At 39.2% G+C, this 15188-nt stretch overlaps 1 protein-coding gene across 4 annotated transcripts in view; it reads right to left on the bottom strand.

Annotated features, from left to right (window-relative positions):
- Positions 1-15188, bottom strand: part of LOC133555803 (uncharacterized) — a 63943-nt gene that overhangs the window by 34323 nt on the left and 14432 nt on the right. For all 4 annotated transcript variants that reach the window (XR_009807406.1, XM_061905192.1, XM_061905193.1 and 1 more), the window contains exon 2: positions 228-286. The gene's annotated coding sequence lies outside the window, so the exon portion shown is untranslated. The remainder of the gene's footprint in view (positions 1-227; positions 287-15188) is intronic.

The following is a 15188-nucleotide window of genomic DNA, read 5'->3' as shown; positions in this document are numbered from 1 at the left end:
TTATAAATTTCAACATTTACAAACAGTTGAGAAACAATAATCAAAATAAGTCCAACAACAGTATAAACCAGGGGTCAGCAACCTTTTTGAAACCAAGAGCTACTTTGTGGGTACTGATTAATGCGAAGGGCTACCAGTTTGATACACACTTAAATAGATTACCAGAAATAGCCAAATTGCTCAATTTACCTTTAATAAATACATTTATATATGTAACTGCTGTGTACCTGTCCAGTCAAGAATCCACACGCAGGCTGGTTTGGATGACGTGGTTCTTTACTGGTAGCTGCAATGAGTGATCGGAACGCACATACACACAATATGTGGTTAGCACCTCTGCTGGTTTCGATGTCATTAGCAGAGTGCAGGAAGTCTGCCCAAGTACATAACATTTTCATATTTTTACAATTACAGGTGTAACTTAATACAATGGTTTCTGACAGTATACTTGTTTCGTGTGATCGTATAGTGGGTTTAACTTGCTTTTATCTTCACTGGTATTACAATCAATCAATCAATCAATGTTTACTTATATAGGCCTAAATCACTAGTGTCTCAAAGGGCTGCACAAACCACCACGACATCCTCGGTAGGCCCACATAAGGGCAAGGAAAACTCACACCCAGTGGGACGTCGGTGACAATGATGACTATGAGAACCTTAGAGAGGAGGAAAGCAATGGATGTCGAGCGGGTCTAACATGATACTGTGAAAGTTCAATCCACAATGGATCCAACACAGTCGCGAGAGTCCAGTCCAAAGCGGATCCAACACAGCAGCGAGAGTCCCGTTCACAGCGGAGCCAGCAGGAAACCATCCCAAGCGGAGGCGGATCAGCAGTATCAAAACACGAATTGGTATGTCAGACTCAGCCCTGTCTTGGTTTAACTCTTATCTTACTGATAGGATGCAGTGTGTCTCCCATAACAATGTGACCTCGGACTATGTTAAGGTAACGTGTGGAGTTCCCCAGGGTTCGGTCCTTGGCCCTGCACTCTTCAGCATCTACATGCTGCCGCTAGGTGACATCATACGCAAATACGGTGTTAGCTTTCACTGTTATGCTGATGACACCCAACTCTACATGCCCCTAAAGCTGACCAACACGCCGGATTGTAGTCAGCTGGAGGCGTGTCTTAATGAAATTAAACAATGGATGTCCGCTAACTTTTTGCAACTTAATGCCAAAAAAACGGAAATGCTGATTATCGGTCCTGCTAGACACCGAACTCTATTTAATAATACAACTCTAACATTTGACAACCAAACAATTAAACAAGGCGACACGGTAAAGAATCTGGGTATTATCTTCCACCCAACTCTCTCCTTTGAGTCACACATTAAAAGCGTTACTAAAACGGCCTTCTTTCATCTCCGTAATATCGCTAAAATTCGCTCCATTCTGTCCACTAAAGACGCTGAGATCATTATCCATGCGTTTGTTACGTCTCGCCTCGACTACTGTAACGTATTATTTTCGGGTCTCCCCATGTCTAGCATTAAAAGATTACAGTTGGTACAAAATGCGGCTGCTAGACTTTTGACAAGAACAAGAAAGTTTGATCACATTACGCCTGTACTGTATATACCTTTATATACATATATACATACATATATACCTATACTGTATATACCTTTATATACATATATACATACATATATACCTATACTGTATATACCTTTATATACATATATACATACATATATACCTATACTGTATATACCTTTATATACATATATACATACATATATACCTATACTGTATATACCTTTATATACATATATACATACATATATACCTATACTGGCTCACCTGCACTGGCTTCCTGTGCACTTAAGATGTGACTTTAAGGTTTTACTACTTACGTATAAAATACTACACGGTCTAGCTCCATCCTATCTTGCCGATTGTATTGTACCATATGTCCCGGCAAGAAATCTGCCTTCAAAGGACTCCGGCTTATTAGTGATTCCCAGAGCCCAAAAAAAGTCTGCGGGCTATAGAGCGTTTTCCGTTCGGGCTCCAGTACTCTGGAATGCCCTCCCGGTAACAGTTTGAGATGCCACCTCAGTAGAAGCATTTAAGTCTCACCTTAAAACTCTTTTTTATACTCTAGCCTTTAAATAGACTCCCTTTTTAGACCAGTTGATCTGCTGTTTCTTTTCTTTTTCTCCTATGTCCCACTCTCCCTTGTGGAGGGGGTCCGGTCCGATCCGGTGGCCATGTACTGCTTGCCTGTGTATCGGCTGGGACATCTCTGCGCTGCTGATCCGCCTCCGCTTGGGATGGTTTCCTGCTAGCTCCGCTGTGAACGGGACTCTCGCTGCTGTGTTGGATCCGCTTTGGACTGGACTCTTGCGACTGTGTTGGATCCATTGTGGATTGAACTTTCACAGTATCATGTTAGACCCGCTCGACATCCATTGCTTTCGTCCTCTCCAAGGTTCTCATAGTCATCATTGTCACCGACGTCCCACTGGGTGTGAGTTTTCCTTGCCCTTATGTGGGCCTACCGAGGATGTCGTGGTTTGTGCAGCCCTTTGAGACACTAGTGATTTAGGGCTATATAAGTAAACATTGATTGATTGAAATGTGTTAAAGATTCTGAAGAATATGGAGCAGTTTCAAAAACACAACGAGCTTAGACTTGGTCTCAGTGTATCTACAAAGCCAGGATGAAACTTTAAGCCAGAGTTTTTCTGGGATTGAACAAAAAACACCACGTTAACTCTTCGAGGTGCCAAATACCTTTTTTGTTATGTCCAACAAACCGTGAGAAATGGAGGAAAAACTAAACAAACTTTTCTGTTCGACAGACATTTTGGGTTAACCAGAGTGCCAAATAATGTGTTCGAAGCAGAAGACATGAAACGACAGGTTTTAAGTTTCATGTGGGTCGAGGAGGAGGAGCTACAGTGCCCCTTTACTTTGTAACTCTTGCTTGGCCGTGATATAAACTGTTTGCTTGCCTAACAGAATTATTATTGTGACATCCAGTGGACAAATTCAGAACAGCAGTTTTTTTCGTTCCAAAAATAAAAAAAAAAGCAGCTAATTTTTATACTTGGCAAACTCATCACATAGGCCGGATAAAACCTGTTCGTGCCTGATCCAGCCCACGGGCTGCATGTTTAACACCTCTGGTCTGAAAAAATTTGTAAGGATTTGATAATGATAATCTTGAATTACCCGTCACTCTCTTTTGAATTAGAATGGGCTCACAAAACTGTTTAATTGAAGAATGTATTTATTCTTCTGTAGTGGTAGCAGCAGCTACCAGCTGTGGTGGCAACAGCAGAAGTTGTTTAGTTGGTCATGCCAAAGAAACTTCTGTCTGCCTTTATTCACCGTCTTGTAATTAGCTAATAGAATGTATGATTTCACCACATTTAATTGTGGTAGTGCCTCTTCACAGTGTATTTAATGCTTTTTGAAGCCGGAATATTTTTTTTTTAAATTTTAATCATAATAAGTGAAGAAATATTTCACAAATATTCTCCGTCGAAAAAACAGAAGCTAAAATGAAGAATAAATTAAAATGTATTTATTATTCTTTACAATAAAAAAGGTAAATTTACTTGAACGTTGATTTGAATTGTCAGGAAAGAAGAGGAAGGAATTTAAAAAGGTAAACTGGTTTAAAAATCCTAAAATTATTTTTAAGGTTTTGTTTTTTCTCTAAAATTGTCTTTCTGAAAGTTATAAGAAGCAAAGTAAAAAAAAAAATAAAAGAATGTATTTAAAGTGAAGACCAAGTCTTTAAAATATTTTCTTGGATTTTCAAATTCTATTTGAGTTTTGTCTCTCTTAGAATTAAAAACGTCCAGCAAAGCGAGACCAGCTTGCTAGTAAATAAATAAAATAAAATAAAAAAGAGGCAGCTCACTGGTAAGTGCTGCTATTTAAGCTATTTTTAGAACAGGCCAGCGGGCAGCCACGCTCCCAGTCAGTCTACCCCAGGGCAGCTGTGGCTACTGATGTAGCTTACCACCACCAGGTGTGAATGAATGTTGAGTGTTTAGAAAAGCGCGATATAAATTAAGTGATTCTATATATATATATATATATATATATATATATATATATTACCAAATAAACACCTCTTCCTAATAATGTATAGCGATACACCACAACTGACTGGAAGTGGGGGGAAAGCTGGGAAAGTAGGCAAAAGTCCTCAAAGTGTTCAAAAATCAGTCACACAAGTCCCGCAGCTGGCCACCCGAGTCAAGGGATGCCCAGCATGTCCATAGCGCACACCGCAAAGTCACACTGGAAGTGGGGGGAAAGTTGGGAAAGTAGGCAAAAGTCCTCAAAATGTTCAAAAATCAGTCACACAAGTCCCGCAGCTGGCCACCCGAGTCAAGGGATGCCTAGCATGTCCATAGCGCACACCGCAAAGTCACACTGGAAGTGGGGGGGAAAGTTGGGAAAGTAGGCAAAAGTCCTCAAAATGTTCAAAAATCGTACCCGGGATGGAGTCCCACAAGTCCCCCATGTCCCAAAAATCCAAAAAATGAATAAAAATCCAGGGGCCGGATTTTGGATGCTGGCGGGCCGCTTTTGGCCCGCGTGCCTTAGTTTCAAGACCGATTTCTAAAATTGTCCCCAGTCAGGTATTTTTTTCCTTGGAGTTTATAGAGAGTAAATCCAGCAGAAAATTGGCCTTATAAACAAAGGGAGAGAGTTTAGAGGGGAAAAACATGCATTTTCAGGCACCCCCACTAACTCCGCCTCTGGAGGTCCGATCATCACACGGTTTTCACTGTATACAGGGGGGGGGGTAAGAATGAGTCACCAGGGTGAGTTTCAAGTCTCTACGAGCTTCCTAGCCAGAGATAGATATGGGGTGCATATTCAGGCAGATTTACTAAAAGGTGCTGTCTGAAAATAAAATATAACGCCAAATTATTTAGGGGGGCTTAAGAATATTTTAGGGGGGCTTGAACCCCCCTAAAATAGGCTTAGTGACGCTCCTGGTAGGGAGGTTTAATGTTAGTAAAAGCCTTTACTAAACACCTCCACATCCCACCTCCCCGGATTGTAAATAATGTAAATAATTCAATGTATAAACTCTGATGATGAACCTGTGTGATGACGATGGTATATATTTGTACAATGAATTGATGAAGGTGGACCCCGACTTAAACAAGTTGAAAAACTTATTGGAGGGTTACCATTTAGTAGTCAATTGTACGGAATATGTACTGAACTGTTACAACTAAAAGTTGTAAACTCTTGTTTTTTGAAGTGTGTTGTGCTTCTTACATATATTATTACGTGTGTATTTGTCGCAATCTTGTGGTCATGGCAGTTAATTGTTGAGAAGTGTGTATTTTCAATCAAACTTCATAGACCGGCAGAAATTTACGGTGCCAGCACGTACTTTATGGTGGTTATTTTTCGAAAAAAATACTGCATAAATAAATATTTTGTTTAAGGTTGCATCGCCGGTATGTATCATAAATTGAACTTTGAAACTTGTTTTTTGTCCAAACTATTTGGAGCTAAATTTATGATTTGTGATGTATGAGATCTTTGTCGTGCTCATTAGCATTCATTTGCGATGTCATCTAAAATGGCGTCGTCATACAAATGTATCATTGTTTACCTTCTCATGCCTTGTAAAATAGCATTACAGCATGTATATGAATACATTTGCATCATCAATCAATCAATCAATGTTTATTTATATAGCCCCAAATCACAAATGTCTCAAAGGACTGCACAAATCATTACGACTACAACATCCTCGGAAGAACCCACAAAAGGGCAAGGAAAACTCACACCCAGTGGGCAGAGAGAATTCACACCCAGTGGGACGCCAGTGACAATGCTGACTATGAGAAACCTTGGAGAGGACCTCAGATGTGGGCAGCCCCCCCCCCCCCCTCTAGGGGACCGAAAGCATAATTTGCATAATATATGTACATGTTGACTATATTGTTTGTCATTTTAGTTTCACCCTTTTGAATGTCAATAAACCTGCTGACAACGCTCATCGGTCTTCAGAGTGGTGGCATAAGAAAGGTGTTGAGCGGCCCTTGCATCAGACATGCACTCCTAACGGCACATGTGCAATCCAGAGGTGGAACCAAGTCATTGTTTTGCAAGTCACAAGTAAGTCTCAAGTCTTTGCCCTCAAGTCTCGAGTCAAGACAGGCAAGTCCGGAGTCAAGACTGGAAAGTCCCAAGTCCTGCATTTTGAGTTTCGAGTCATTTCAAGTCCTTTTAACCCCGGACTAATATATTTACACAGATTGTGTATGCTTTTAAAACGTTGTATGCATTTATTAAAACAAGTGCATTTGAAACTGCAGGGAAAAAATAGTGCTGACATTGCACTTCATAATAGCACTATTAACTAGGGATGCACCGATTAATCGGTAACCGAATATATTCGGCCGAATATGGCAAAAAAAAGCATTCGGTGGAATGAGTTAAAAGCAAGGCCGAATAGTGGGGTGTGACGCAAAGACGTAATTTTTGGACACGGTGACGCAATCAACCAACATGCAGTGTTAAAATTAAATTGTTCTTTTTATTCTGAAGCTGAAGCACTGTTATTGACAAATCTGTTCTGGCCTGGGATATGTTGTGTACCTGTATAAGTGTATGAGGTTACAATGTTGTGTACCTGTATAAGTGTATGAGGTTACAATGTTGTGTACCTGTATAAGTGTATGAGGTTACAATGTTGTGTACCTGTATAAGTGTATGAGGTTACAATGTTGTGTACCTGTATAAGTGTATGAGGTTACAATGTTGTGTACCTGTATAAGTGTATGAGGTTACAATGTTGTGTACCTGTATAAGTGTATGAGGTTACAATGTTGTGTACCTGTATAAGTGTATGAGGTTACAATGTTGTGTACCTGTATGAGTGTATGAGGTTACAATGTTGTGTACCTGTATAAGTGTATGAGGTTACAATGTTGTGTACCTGTATAAGTGTATGAGGTTACAATGTTGTGTACCTGTATAAGTGTATGAGGTTACAATGTTGTGTACCTGTATAAGTGTATGAGGTTACAATGTTGTGTACCTGTATAAGTGTATGAGGTTACAATGTTGTGTACTTGTATAAGTGTATGAGGTTACAATGTTGTGTACCTGTATAAGTGTATGAGGTTACAATGTTGTGTACCTGTATAAGTGTATGAGGTTACAATGTTGTGTACCTGTATAAGTGTATGAGGTTACAATGTTGTGTACCTGTATAAGTGTATGAGGTTACAATGTTGTGTACTTGTATAAGTGTATGAGGTTACAATGTTGTGTACTTGTATAAGTGTATGAGGTTACAATGTTGTGTACTTGTATGAGTGTATGAGGTTACAATGTTGTGTACTTGTATAAGTGTATGAGGTTACAATGTTGTGTACTTGTATGAGGTTACAATGTTGTGTACTTGTATGAGTGTATGAGGTTACAATGTTGTGTACTTGTATAAGTGTATGAGGTTACAATGTTGTGTACCTGTATAAGTGTATGAGGTTACAATGTTGTGTACCTGTATAAGTGTATGAGGTTACAATGTTGTGTACCTGTATAAGTGTATGAGGTTACAATGTTGTGTACCTGTATAAGTGTATGAGGTTACAATGTTGTGTACCTGTATAAGTGTATGAGGTTACAATGTTGTGTACCTGTATAAGTGTATGAGGTTACAATGTTGTGTACCTGTATAAGTGTATGAGGTTACAATGTTGTGTACCTGTATAAGTGTATGAGGTTACAATGTTGTGTACCTGTATGAGTGTATGAGGTTACAATGTTGTGTACCTGTATAAGTGTATGAGGTTACAATGTTGTGTACCTGTATAAGTGTATGAGGTTACAATGTTGTGTACTTGTATGAGTGTATGAGGTTACAATGTTGTGTACCTGTATAAGTGTATGAGGTTACAATGTTGTGTACCTGTATAAGTGTATGAGGTTACAATGTTGTGTACCTGTATAAGTGTATGAGGTTACAATGTTGTGTACTTGTATAAGTGTATGAGGTTACAATGTTGTGTACCTGTATAAGTGTATGAGGTTACAATGTTGTGTACCTGTATAAGTGTATGAGGTTACAATGTTGTGTACCTGTATAAGTGTATGAGGTTACAATGTTGTGTACCTGTATAAGTGTATGAGGTTACAATGTTGTGTACCTGTATAAGTGTATGAGGTTACAATGTTGTGTAGGCTACCTGTATAAGTGTATGAGGTTACAAGCACACACTTATTGAGATTTACTTGAGCCTTCTGTTTACATTATTAGCATATCTACTGTGGCTAAGCAGACTTTTGCCAAAAGGACAATAATTCATTTGTTGTGGGTTTATCCACTTTAATGCACTTTATTTTTTTTTGGAATGCATGTTTTGTTTGAAGGCCTAATATAAATGAAAAACTGTGCTTTTTTTGAAAAGCAAAGGCTACTGCAATATTAAAAAATGTCAATATTCAATAAAAATGTACTTTATTTGAAAAACATGTCTAAAAATGTATTCTAGGCTATTTATGCAATATAAAAAAGTTGTGAAAAACTGCATTCATTATTCGGTATTCGACCTTCGGCCAAGCGTTTAAATTTTATTCGGTTTCGGCCACAAATTTTCATTTCGGTGCATCCCTACTATTAACCCGTCATGTTAAACATTCAACTCATTCCTTTACAGAATAAACATTTTATAAAAACAAGTACAACTGTACTTATTTGCACAAACATGTTAACATTGTGTAAGTGTTGTTGAAAACTTACACTTAATATTTTTTCTTTTAAGGATTAACATTTTTCGTTGTAAATTATTATGGTTCTGAAGTCATGTTATATTTTTTGTAAATAAGACACATTTGGGTTACTATAAAAGGGGCAATTTATTTTCTTTGTCACGCCGCTATTCTGGCGAGATTTGGTGTTTGGAGTTGCAGACATGCAAAGGACTTTGGGCCATCAGCAGCCGTGGGGAACATTTGACTAGCTGAACAAGTTATTGTCATATTGTGTTGAAATGTTCTGTACATTTGTGGAGTGCGTTGGTTTGATTTTGTGTACGCTCATGTAGTTGCACAACACTGGAGTGTTTGCTGCCCAAGAACCTCCCAAGTGGCAGGCGGCCACCAGGTAGCTAATTTTGTTTGGCACCTTGTTTGCCTGGGACTGAACTGTTTTTAAAACCATTGTATTTCATGTCTTGTCCTGCAGTTTTCACGGCTTAAAACTCAAGTAAAGAACCCGTATTTAAGAAACCGAGCCAGTGTTGTCATTTCGGAGCCACACATTGTATTTCCATGGCATTTTGCTTTGTAACTAGTTCCACAGCAGTTTTTGTCCTGTTCTTACCTTATCTCATCTCATATTCTATTTGTGTTTATGTGTAGGTACACATGAAAAACATAAATACATGAACATAACAATGAACAGAGTCGTACTTTTTAGATGTCAGGCCCCTATGCAATATGTACACATTCTTAATACAGTATACATTTTAACCAACCTTTATTTGACTAAGTCTGTCTTTTTGTAGGTGGCTAAAATATGCGGTGCTGCTGACCCCCGTCTAACGTTGCGTTACTGTGTGTGATGCATTCACCAACGTAACGTTATGTGTAGGTACCTCATGCAACCCTGCTTAAAAATAAAAAATCACCTGACAAAAAGTATGAATAAAGTAGTGAACTGCAGTGGACGCAACCGATTGTTGTGTTTGCAATGACGTTATAACCATAGACATCTTATAAGTAGACACGGCATTGGCTGCTATTACACGAGCACTTTGGCCGCCATCTTGAAGAGGTGACAAGGTACCGGCGAGCAGCCTAAACTGACAGGTAGAAACAAAGATGTCGGGCTGGTGTTCAGTGTTTTCCTGCTCAAATGAGCGGACTGTTGAAAATAGGAATCGGGGGATTACTTTTCATAAGTAAGATTTAACATTAACGTACTATTGGTTGTATTTTGTGAAAATAATATCACCACAGAGTTGAGAAGGAGCAAAGATCTTCAATATGTGTATGTGAAAATCACAAAGAAATCTTCTGGGGGAGGATGACCTCGCCCCTACAGGTATTTGGTTAAACTTTCAGCCCGACGTAAAACAAAATTCACCAGCCACCACTGATTATGATGCATTCTCATTTTAGGCAAAATATAAGACAATACTCTCTTTACTGTCAGGGTTACTTGTTAAACCCCAAGATGCAGAGACGGAAGCAGGCATAGAATTTGAAAACATGATTTAATTAAAACTAAACAAGAACAAACAAAAAGCATGCACATGGGCGGAATAAAAAATTAAGAGAGCTAGCACTAGGAGCTAGAAAAACAAAAAGGAACGTTAGCATGGAAGGATAACAAACAGAAAAACTGGAAATAGCTAATGGCTAACAAAAACAGCTTACTGCTACGACGACCAGGATAAAATGTAGCATGACAAGTAGTAACTGTAACAAAACGACAGGTAGCACGACAAGAGTGATACGTAGCAACACCAATACAAGTCTGAATGACAATACAATACAATAATCCAGCAACTGACAAAACGAAGAGGGTACAAATAGGAGCGGGCTGATTGGCAACTGGTGTGACCAGATGCCAATCAGCCGCAGCTGAGGAGGAACACAGCACAAGACAGGAAGCTGACAAAATAAGAGCACTAGACAGGAACTAAAGACAGGAGATACTAAACACAGAGGAAACAGACAAATGCAGAGGAAAACTAAAACATAGACAAACTGTCAGGGGAAAGCCTGACATTAACAGTCTAATTGTAACCAGGAATAAATCTTCAAGTAACAATATTCAAATGCTAACTTTGTTGGGTAAGACAGACTTTGGTTTTATTCTGAATCCAGTGAAACAGATTGGTGGTTTTAGTTCATATAAAGACTTTCAGGTGTTTATATATGTTTAAGTATTTGGCAGACACTTTTATCCGAAGCAACATAAATGAAAAATACATATAAAACAATCACTGTAAACATTATTATTTAAAGGAAGAATGTAATAGAAAATATCAATACAAAGTGTCAAGACAGAATAAACTCTCTGTTGCTGCAAAAACGGAGATACAGTCTATAGGTCCCTAAGATATATGGATATCTAATGTATTCATACATTGTTTATGTAGGATATACACATGTATTTATAACCTAATCATATTGTTTCTTCAACTTACAAATAGCTGACGTTGGACCAATCAAACAGAGCCAGGCGGTCACATGACCGTGATACGTAAAACCCGACTTAAACATGTTGACAAACTTATCTGGGTGTTACCATTTAGTGGTCAATTGTACAGAATATGTACTGTACTGTGCAATCTACTAATAAAAGTTTCAAAAAAATCAATCAAAAGTGTAAAGAAAAAAAGACACTTTTTATTTCAACCGTACTTCCCGTCAAAACCCTAAAGACTGATCGCACAGTTCCCGTCTTCACAATAAAAGCGCCGCTCCATCGCGCCTGCGCTAACAAAATAAGAGTCTCCGAAAGCCAGCGCAAACAAGCTAGCAAGCTACGGAGTTTGCCGCCAATGTATTTCTTGTAAAGTGTATAAAAACCAATATGGAAGCTGGACAAATAAGATGCCAAAAACCAACCACTTTCATGTGGTATTAGACAGAAAAGAGGAACTTTTTTTCTCCTCCATTTGAAAACGTGGACGTCTGATTCCAATCAATGCAAGTCATCAGAATCAGGTAATACACCAACTTATATTCTTGTCTTCATGAAAGATAGGAATCTATGTGTTAAACATGCATGTATATTCATTAAAACACCTTCAAAATGTGAACAAAAACGGCAAAATAAATAAATATAAATTATATACTGTATATATGTATATATATATGTGTGTGTGTGTATAAATGATTTCTGTGTGTATGTATGATATGTGTGTGTATGTATATATGAGGTAGATCACCTCGACTTAGTCATTTACTAAGTAATTGATAAACGTTGAAAAACTTATTGGGGTGTTACCATTTAGTGGTCAATTGTAGGGAATATGTACTGTACTGTGCAATCTACTAATACAAGTTTTAATCAATCAATCAATCAAATCAATGAATGCCTACTGAGCCTATGGTGCTGTTAAGTTATTGTGGCTCAATGTGCCATTTTTTTAATTTTATTTTAATGTATTATTATTTAATATATATTATTGTTTTAGTTAAGAGATATTCCTGGCTTTGAATTTGCTCATTGCTATTTTTATGTTTTTGTGCATTACTTGTTGCCGTAGTCAGGTTACTCATCAGTTACTCAGTACTTGAGTAGTTTTTTCACAACATACTTTTTACTTTTACTCAAGTAAATATTTGGGTGACTACTCCTTACTTTTACTTGAGTAATACATCTCTAAAGTAACTGTACTCTTGAGTACAATTTCTGGCTACTCTACCCACCTCTGATTAGAATATTATATTACTGTTAAGCAAACTAGGAACACGCCAAAACATGTGTCCTTTATCATAGTTACACGTTTGACAAAAAAGCGCGTGAATATAAGTGGTATTCAGTGAGGTAAAATGAATTAAATGCGCTGACAGTTCATTGCTCCTGTCAAATGTATTGCACTGAGTGGAGCGGATCACCACTCCAAGATGGCGGCTCCGCGTCTCGTCTGCGCCTGTAGACAGTAGCGCTCCATGCTGCGTCTACTTATAAGATGTCTATGGTTCTAACGTTAGCAGTGAGTTTATAGCCTCACTGATTTAACTACACAACAAATAAAAGTGACGTAACTCAGCCAATAAACGTTAGCTTTCATTCAAAACGTACCCTTCATTGTGCATCTTGAAATGTCAAACGAAGTAGGAAGTTGTTGCGTCTCCGTCTGTAATCTTCCAACCGCGTGGTTTGCATACTGGAATTCGTTTTTTGTTGACCAACTCGTAGTTTTAATCCCCGAACGAAAATATTTTGGGCATATTTTTTCCTCACGGGCGGGTTGTTTGAGAGATCTTCTCCGTTGGTTTTCCTGCAATTTGATTGGCTGAATGCGTACACAATGGAAAATACGGAGTGCTCCTGAATAACTTTTTAATGGTTGGGTTTTGGGGGAAAAGTAGCAAGTCATGTCAAGTCAAGTCCAAGTCACAAGTCATTGATGTTAAAGTCTAAGTCGAGTTGCAAGTCTTTTTTTATATTTCGTCAAGTCCAGTCTAAAGTCATCAAAATTCATGACTCGAGTCTGACTCGAGTCCACACCCCTGGTGCAATCTACTAATAAAAGTTTCAATCTAGCCTGCTAATAAGTTAGCCGGGGAGACAGAGAGCACAACTTACCCTCAGCACAGTGTCAGCACAGTGACGTCACGTGTGGCGCTTCAAATTTATATAGACGCCCGCTGGCTTCCGCAACGTTACGTTCAATGACCATAAAAAATATTGGAAATCACAGTACTAAACTGAGAATAATAAAATGTGCAAAATAAAGAGTCTCATTTAATACATTAGATAAGATGACATTAAAATAAAATGAGTTTGGAATGAGAAGAGTAGTAAGACAGTAAGCAACTGAGATCATAAATTAAATCTGTTAGACTTTGATGATGTTATTTCTATTTATCTGCGTGGGTTCCCTCCGGGTACTCCGGCTTCCTCCCACCTCCAAAGACATGCACCTGGGGATAGACCCCTCCCACTTCCAAAGACATGCACCTGGGGATAGGTTGATTGGCAACACTAAATGGTCCCTAGTGTGTGAATGTTGTCTGTCTATCTGTGTTGGCCCTGTGATGAGGTGGCGACTTGTCCATGGTGTACCCCGCCTTCCGCCCGATTGTAGCTGAGATAGGCGCCAGCGCCCCCCGCGACCCCAAAAGGGAATAAGCGGTAGAAAATGGATGGATGGATGGATGTTTCTATGTATGTGTTTATATAGTGCTGTTTCATGTTTTTATTTCAATCAATCAATCAATGTTTACTTATATAGCCCTAAATCACTAGTGTCTCAAAGGGCTGCACAAACCACTACAACATCCTCGGTAGGCCCACATAAGGGCAAGGAAAACTCACACCCAGTGGGACGTCGGTGACAATAATGACTATGAGAACCTTGGAGAGGAGGAAAGCAATGGATGTCGAGCGGGTCTAACATGATACTGTGAAAGTTCAATCCACAATGGATCCAACACAGTCGCAAGAGTCCAGTCCAAAGCGGATCCAACACAGCAGCGAGAGTCCCGTTCACAGCGGAGCCAGCAGGAAACCATCCCAAGTGGAGGCGGATCAGCAGCGCAGAGATGTCCCCAGCCGATACACAGGCGAGCAGTACATGGCCACCGGATCGGACCGGACCCCCTCCACAAGGGAGAGTGGGACATAGGAGAAAAAGAAAAGAAACAGCAGATCAACTGGTCTAAAAAGGGAGTCTATTTAAAGGCTAGAGTATACAAATGAGTTTTAAGGTGAGACTTAAATGCTTCTACTGAGGTGGCATCTTTATCTATGTCTAACAGGGTCAATTACGTTTTGTAAATAATTTATTTTTCTAATGTTTTATTATTGTTATAATTACACAAAATATGTCAGTTACATGTAAATACCTGAATATTGTTTGATGTTTTGTCAATGTGGAACCATTGTCTCGTTGTCCCTCCTACTGCAATAATTACTGTGACACCTGTCTTTTTTATATGCGTTAGACACGCCCTCCAACTTCCCTTTTCGGGAGAGGGGCTCGACGATGGCACAAAGTTTTGATGACGATCGTATTCTGTGTTATCAGTAAAGTGCAGTGGAGAAACCCATGGTGTCGCTCGTCTTACATAAAAAACACACAACGCAGAGGAAGAAACCACCGCTTACATATATATATATATATATATATATATATATATATATATATATATATATATATATATATATATGGGCTTCACGGTGGCAGAGGGGTTAGTGCGTCTGCCTCACAATACGAAGGTCCTGCAGTCCTGGGTTCAAATCCAGGCTCGGGATCTTTCTGTGTGGAGTTTGCATGTTCTCCCCGTGAATGCGTGGGTTCCCTCCGGGTACTCCAGCTTCCTCCCACCTCCAAAGACATGCACCTGGGGATAGGCCCCTCCCACTTCCAAAGACATGCACCTGGGGATAGGCCACTCCCACCTCCAAAGACATGCACCTGGGGATAGGCTCCTCCCACTTCCAAAGACATGCACCTGGGGATAGGCCCCTCCCACTTCCAAAGACATG

This window comes from Nerophis ophidion, linkage group LG07 (assembly GCF_033978795.1).
Source record: "Nerophis ophidion isolate RoL-2023_Sa linkage group LG07, RoL_Noph_v1.0, whole genome shotgun sequence".
NCBI lineage: Eukaryota > Metazoa > Chordata > Actinopteri > Syngnathiformes > Syngnathidae > Nerophis > Nerophis ophidion.
Note: the sequence above shows the minus strand (reverse complement) of the source record. Positions and strands in the feature narration are given on the sequence as shown.